The sequence below is a fragment of the Haemaphysalis longicornis genome, unplaced genomic scaffold (genome assembly GCF_048455015.1).
Source record: "Haemaphysalis longicornis isolate Haplotype H1 unplaced genomic scaffold, Haemaphysalis longicornis Haplotype H1 scaffold_9, whole genome shotgun sequence".
Classification (NCBI taxonomy): Eukaryota; Metazoa; Arthropoda; class Arachnida; order Ixodida; family Ixodidae; genus Haemaphysalis; species Haemaphysalis longicornis.
In genome coordinates this window covers 164,677,724-164,684,551 of record NW_027526460.1, presented here as the reverse complement: position 1 = coordinate 164,684,551, position 6,828 = coordinate 164,677,724, and positions in this window count along the sequence as shown.

Here is a 6,828-nt window from a genome sequence, read left to right as displayed (position 1 = left end):
CCTGGGTAAAAATTTTCACAACTATGTTCGATCTTTCCTCCGAAACAGGAAGGCCACACTGAAAATCGGGCACGTCAAGTCTGCCGAGTACACTCTGGGAGCACGAGCCACACCACAGGGGGCAGTCATCTCGCCGCTGTTATTTACAGATTCCAGGGGTACACCATGCGCTCTACGCCGATGACATCACGGTGTGGAGCAAAGGCGGGTCCGACGCCGACATCGAACAGAGGTTACAACAAGCTCTTGAAGTCACAGAAAGCTTCCTGGTAGGAACGGGACTAAACCTCTCACCCTCCAAATCTGAGCTTCTTCTCTACCGGTCCTCCCGAAAAGGCGAACGAGGCATGCCCCCGCCGGAGCACACGGACATCAGCTTACATACAAAGAATAGCCAACCCATCCCTAAAGTGTAATGTATTCGTATTGGCTAAGGCGTTGCGCTGCTGAGCACGAGGTCGCGGGTTCGATTCCCGGCCGCGGCGGCCGCTTTTCTGATGGAGGCGAAAAGCAAAAACGCCCGTGTGTACGAGATTTCGGCGCACGATAAAGATCCCCAGGTGGTCAAAATTAATCCGGAGCCCTCCACTACGGCGCGCCTCATCGCCTGCGTTGCGTCGGCGCGTTAAACCCTACAATCAATCAATCAATGTATTCGTATCCTTGGGCTCCTTATACAAGCACAGGGCAGCAATATGAAAACCATCGAGAAGCTCACCACTAAAACAGAGAACATGATTAGACTCATCATCCGTGTATCCAACTGACGTGGAGGCCTAACGTAAAGCAACCTGCTCAGATTATACTACGCTTTCCTCATGAGCCACATAAACTATGTGGCAGCGGCACTTGACTGGTCCAAAGCGGAGGAAACAAAGATCAATACACTTATGCGCAAGAGCATTAAGAGAGTCCTGGGTATCCCCATCACGGCAAGCACCGAAAGGTTGGAACTTCTAGGGGTGCACAATACCCTGGATGAAGTTATCGAAGCACAGAGCACTGCCCAGACACAACGTCTTCTCACAACGAGAGCGGGTCGCCAGATCTTGCGCACCCTCGGCTATAGAGCGGAAGACCTGGAGAAACATACCGTCCAGCTCCCCCCACATATACGGGAAACCATACATGTTGAGCCTATCCCATGGAACGTGCATCCGCAGCATAATGAGGGAAGACGCGCAGCCAGAGCGCGAGCCCTCCTACAACACGTGGCGAAGAACACCACAAAAACGGCGTTTGTAGACGTTGCCCAGCATGCAACCCCCTGACTTTTCACGACGGTAGCGGTGGACCTCGCAGGGACAGTTCTATCCGCGGCGACCATCAAAGCACCGACTGCAGTCATAGTCGAACAAGTGGCGATAGCTCAAGCAATGCAAGACTTGTCACGGCCCAACGTGTATACGGATTCTCGCTCCGCGGCCAGTGCCTTCCTGTTGGGGAGGATTGCGACGGACGCAGCCAAAATTCTCACCGCACGCAGCGAAGACGCCTTCCACTGCATTACATGGTTCCCCGCGCACATGGGGCACACAGTACACCCAGAAACCCCCAACGTCAAAGAGTTAGCTAACGACCGTGCGCGAGGTTTCACGTTCCGCGCCGGTCCCAACGCTATCCCGAGTGACAGGCTGGGCGAGTACAGAGACCCTTTGCTCACTTTTCATGAAATCATTTTCCACTATCAGCTATCCCGGAGGACACTCCCATTACCTCACCCCAAGCACACACGACCACAATCCATAGCTTTCCGAATGCTGCAGACGAATACCTTTCGGACTAGAAGCAGGTTCAGCCTTATCCTGCCTTCCATTGAACCTAATTGCCTTAACTGCTCAGAGGCTTACTGCAATCTTAAACACATGCTCTGGCAATGTCCTGCGTTACGTACGGCCACGGACTACAGCACCGAGCACGAATGGACGAGCGCTCTCTCGAGCAACGATCCGCACAAGCAACTCATGGCTGTCCAGAGGGCCTGCGAGAGGGCGGAAGACCAAGGTCTCTCACCTCCTGCGCGGGTGTGGCCAGCGACTACCTGATGAAGACCCCTAGAGGCCATCCAGGATGGTCCCTCAGGACCTTTAATAAAGTTCTTTGTCTGTCTGTCCGTCTGTCCCGTGGGAGAACTGTGGAGGGAAGCGCCACGCGCCTTGCAGCTAAACGAGCCCCGTCCGCAGCGCCTCTGATGCTGATTGTGGCAGGATGCCCCTAGGGATTGGCCAACCGAAGAATCCATCACGAGATAGCTTCGCGTTCAACCACCGTCGTCATCTTCCCGTAGGGGAACCGATGAAGAAGGAGAAGGAGAAGACGAAGCTGCGAAGAGGAGGGCGTGTACATTGCTCTCAGCCGGCGCACCAATGTCAATAACCTTTACATCACCAACGCTGACGGAGACTACCGATTCTACCACAGAGACGACAATATCGACAAGAACATGATGGACGAGTTTCGGCGCCTCGAGAACCACAGCGTACTCACCGTAACACAACACTACTTGCGTGCCTTTGCCACCGGTGTGGACCCGGATGCGGAATTCCCTCTGGCGCTAGTAAACACCAGATCACTCAACATAACGGCAACACAATGGAACCACACGAAACCGCCACGATGCTTCGCATCCTCATCAGGGTTCCCCACGGAAAGATGGGGTAATTTTTTTATTTAACTTGTGTTTGTGTTTGAATTTCATAGACAGACGCAAATAAACATGGTTTTCTGTTTGTGCAGTCGCCAATACCGTATGTAAGTTTTAAAGTGAGGAGGAAGAAAAATACCATGCGAGATCTGCGACGGCCGCAACAACTGCATGGTCTGCACCAGTAACTCGAAATTACACAAACTCATCTTGCGGTGTAATCGACGACGACTAAGATTTTAGAGTCCATGCATGCGCACGTGCGTTCGTGTAGAGGATGTTTTTTAGGAACTACTTTCGTGCAATTCGCAACAAGAATTGTGTGTCGCCATTTCTTGTCCAGTCTTTTTGTGCGGTTTTAAATTCAGATAGTCACATTTAAATGATTGAAGAATTATGCGGGTATTCGCAATCCTCGGCCGACAACATGGCCAACACAAATCGCGGAGGTATATTGGCGTACGGCTCAAGTTTCGCCGCGCATATTCAGCGCCGTTTTCTCCCCTGGCAGGCTTTGCTCACGTTTCATCGGCGTACACGGGGTACGCTCTTCCGGAGGTTCACTTGTCGTAGGCATCTTGCTGCTTCGCCGTGATGGAAACTAGCGCGTCTGAGGAAAAAAAAAGAAAGGGCACTAGATATTCTTGCGTAGCTGGGTGCCACAACAGCGTCTTAAACACGAAGATAAAGGAGACCCTCGTGAAGTTCTATGCGTTCCTCGGCAAGTGGATCGGGACGGACCGCCGAGAAGCCTGGGTAAGCGTTGCGCGGCGGACAAAGTGAGTGACCGTTTCTCTGCCTTTCTCCTGTGATACAGTAGCTCAACTGCACTAAATTAGCTTGTTTTCTAATAGCTCTGATGGCTCCCCGTGGCTGACAAATAAAAAAGGCACGAATATAGAGCAGGCACTTCGTAAACAACGCTAGGCCAACACAGCCTACTTGCCGACTGTGTTTCCCGATGTTTGTATGCAAAAGGCGGCGGGTTAGCGGTGAGAGGCATGACATGTAAGACGAAGCGGATAATCGACCACATGTTCGCACTGGCTTATAAGCGCCTTCCTTTTACCGCAGGTGCATGGGCGAAGCGGAGTCGATTTGCAACTCGAAATGTGACCTCGGCACATACGCTGTACAAATCTTCACCCGTGGACGTGCTGTCGAACACGTCCGAGAACGACGGCTCGCCGGACACGAAGGCTCCACTAAAAGCCTTGGAGTAGGCCTTGCCGCTATTCACTGAGATGGAAGTCGACGCTCGCGGCCGCTTTTCTGATGCAGACGAAAAGCCAAAACGCCCGTGTGTTCTAGATTTAAGCGCACGTTAAAGTTCCCCAGGTGGTTAAAAAAAATCCGGAACCCTCCAGTACGGCACGCCCCGTCGTCTGTTTAGCGTCGGCGCGTTAAACCTCATAGTCAATAAATCACAAAACCAGGGTGGACAGGCGAGTCGAGCGAATGCATTCCTAATCAAAATACCTGGGAACAGGTCCGCGATGCTCTTTTTCACGTCCCGCTTCGGTTTTTTCGGTGGTTTTACCTATTACTGGGGCCTGCTTGTGCAGGTCTCGTCAGTTGCCTCATTCGCGTGGGCGCACACATCCGTGGCATGCTTACAGCGGCCGGTAATTCCCGCCTTGCGAGAGAACGTCCCCGAGGCAAAGGACCGGGTATGACCGAAGATCTGCATGCGAAAAGCCAATGCCCATCTTTGTGAACTTAGCCTCTGAGCGCCAGGGCATTCGCAAGAGCAGGCGAAACCAACACCGGCCACACGTCAGCCCGGTACGCGTGCACCGATCTAGGGCGATTATTTGCCGCGCGCGGTGGTATTAGTATCACTCCGGCGCGCCGCCTAGCCCATCCGTACGCCCCTATGCCCAAAAGTTTGAAATGGCCCTCATAATAACCAGGCACTCTTTGTCAGAGGCTGAGTAGTTTTTTTTTCCTTTCTCAGACCACGGCTTGAACAGGCGGTTACTTTTTCTCAGCCGCTTTGCTTTTTGGACGAGGACGACCCCCAAGTCTATATCACTGGCGTCGTATGCATTTCGGTTTCCGCGTTTTCATCGAAATAAGTGAGCACATGCGGGCTTTGCAGGCGTTGTTGTAGCTCGTAGAATGCTTCCTCTTGGGCGCTTTCCCAGCTGAAAGGGATGGAAACTGAAAGCGCAAATTAGACTCTGACAAAGAAAGTGGACAACAGGACGAGTGCTCATCCTGTTGTACCTTTTCTTTGTCAGTGTTTAATTTGCGCTTTCAGTTTCCATTATGGATCACCAACAGGCCCAAACTATGACCCTTTCGAAAGGGATGCTATATTTCGTCAAGCGCCTGAGTGGCTCTGCAATGCCTGCGAAGTTTGCAACGAATAGCCAGTAGTACGCGCATAGTCCGAGAAAGCCGGTAGTACGTAACTCATGGCCTGCGTTGCGTCGCGGCGTTAAACCCTACAATAAATAAATAAATTTTCAGTTCTACGAAAAAACACTTACTGTACAGACGTAGCAAAGCCAATAATTTCTTCCGTTTGCCTTGCGGTAGTGCCGAGTTCACGTCAAAGGAATGCGGAAGCTTGAAGGCGTCTTCGGCTGCGCGTTCAAATTGGGCGACCGCGATCACGTCACTTGCTACTTAAGTTTCTTCGAAGGGCGTTATAGCAGAGCCCTTGTTTAAATGCTCACAGTCCTCGGTTAAATTAGTGACGAAAACGTGGTATCCGCGTTGCTTAAAGCATGCAATGCCTCTTGCGACTGATACACCATGGTCTAGAAGCAAACTTTGGTCACCCTCTACGATAGCATCGACGTCAAGGACAGCATCTTCAAAGTAAACGGTGATCATCAAGCTTGCGCGGGGTGGCAAGATCATCGGCGATTCTTACAGCAGCACGTGTTTGGGGTTTGGTTCCGGTGTCATGGAATGATCGGCGGAAAAAGTTATTGACTGTGTCTGCAGATCAGGTATTGCACGGTTATCTGTCAAAAAGTCCATTCAGAGAGTCACGTCGCGAGAGCAGTGAGGTAAAATGACGAACGCAGCAGGGATTGTGCTGCCATCTATAATTAGCGCAATGTGCACGTTCCACTTGGTATTACGAGATGGCCTCCTGCTGTGCGTATGTGAGGACCGTCCCATCTGGTGGTACCTTTCTGCAGCTTAGACGAATGATCCCCTTATTACTGAGTAGTCGGCTCCAGTGTCTATGAGGGGGACTACATCATAGCGCGGATAGACAAGTGGACGTCCGACGACGCATTCCTCGAGTTCCGGGTGCGTCACGGCGTCGTATCTCGGCTTGTCCGTGTTGATGGTCGGGAACTATGCGTCGTCATTTTCGTCGTCTTCTTACGAGAAGGCTTGGTCATGTCGGGTACGCGTCGCGCCATGCGGCTGTCATCGTGTTCGGGAGTCTCGTCAGAGTTAGGTAGGGTTATCGGGATGAGAGCATATCGTGAATCACGGTCTTTGGCTAGTCCTTTCGTCTTTGGAGGGTTTCCGGTTTTTCGCCGTAGAGCAAATTCACCTCCAGAAGTTGCTGCTTTTAGGTTCCCCTGCGTGGGCTGGGGGATATTCTACTCGTGAAGTCTGCATTGCTTCGCCGGCTTGGCTACCGGTATGGGTATGGCGACGGCGAGTGGTTGAAGTGCACTCGACCTCGGTTGGTGTTAGACAGGTATTCGTCGATCTCAGTAGGGTGCTGGCCGGGTAGGGGGCCTGGTGCATCCACGGAGAACCCTCGAAATTTGAGCCTCTTGTAGGAGCAGCGGTGATAGATGTAGGCGGCCTCTCCGTAGTGGTAGCAAAGCGGACGGTTTATTTATTTATTTATTTATTTATCTCAGGGCCGAATTATTAAAGAGAGCAGCGGGTGTACAAAGTTTGGGGAAACCAAAAAGCAGCATATAGGAAATACAAACATACAATAGCAGTCTCAAAAGTAAATGAACTAGAACAATACGGAAACAATAAGCAAGATACAGTAGGCAAGATACCGGGCAGTTACAACGGCAGATTCACACAAAAAAATATCAATACTCAGCATGGTTGCGTGAAGAAACACACGCACAAAATAGTCGAACAAAAACAGAAAAGTTCTGAATTAGCGTCTCGACTGGGGCCAGTTGGTTCATTCTGATCTTAAACAACAGCGCAAAAGACAAGGACTAGGACAGAAGCACAGA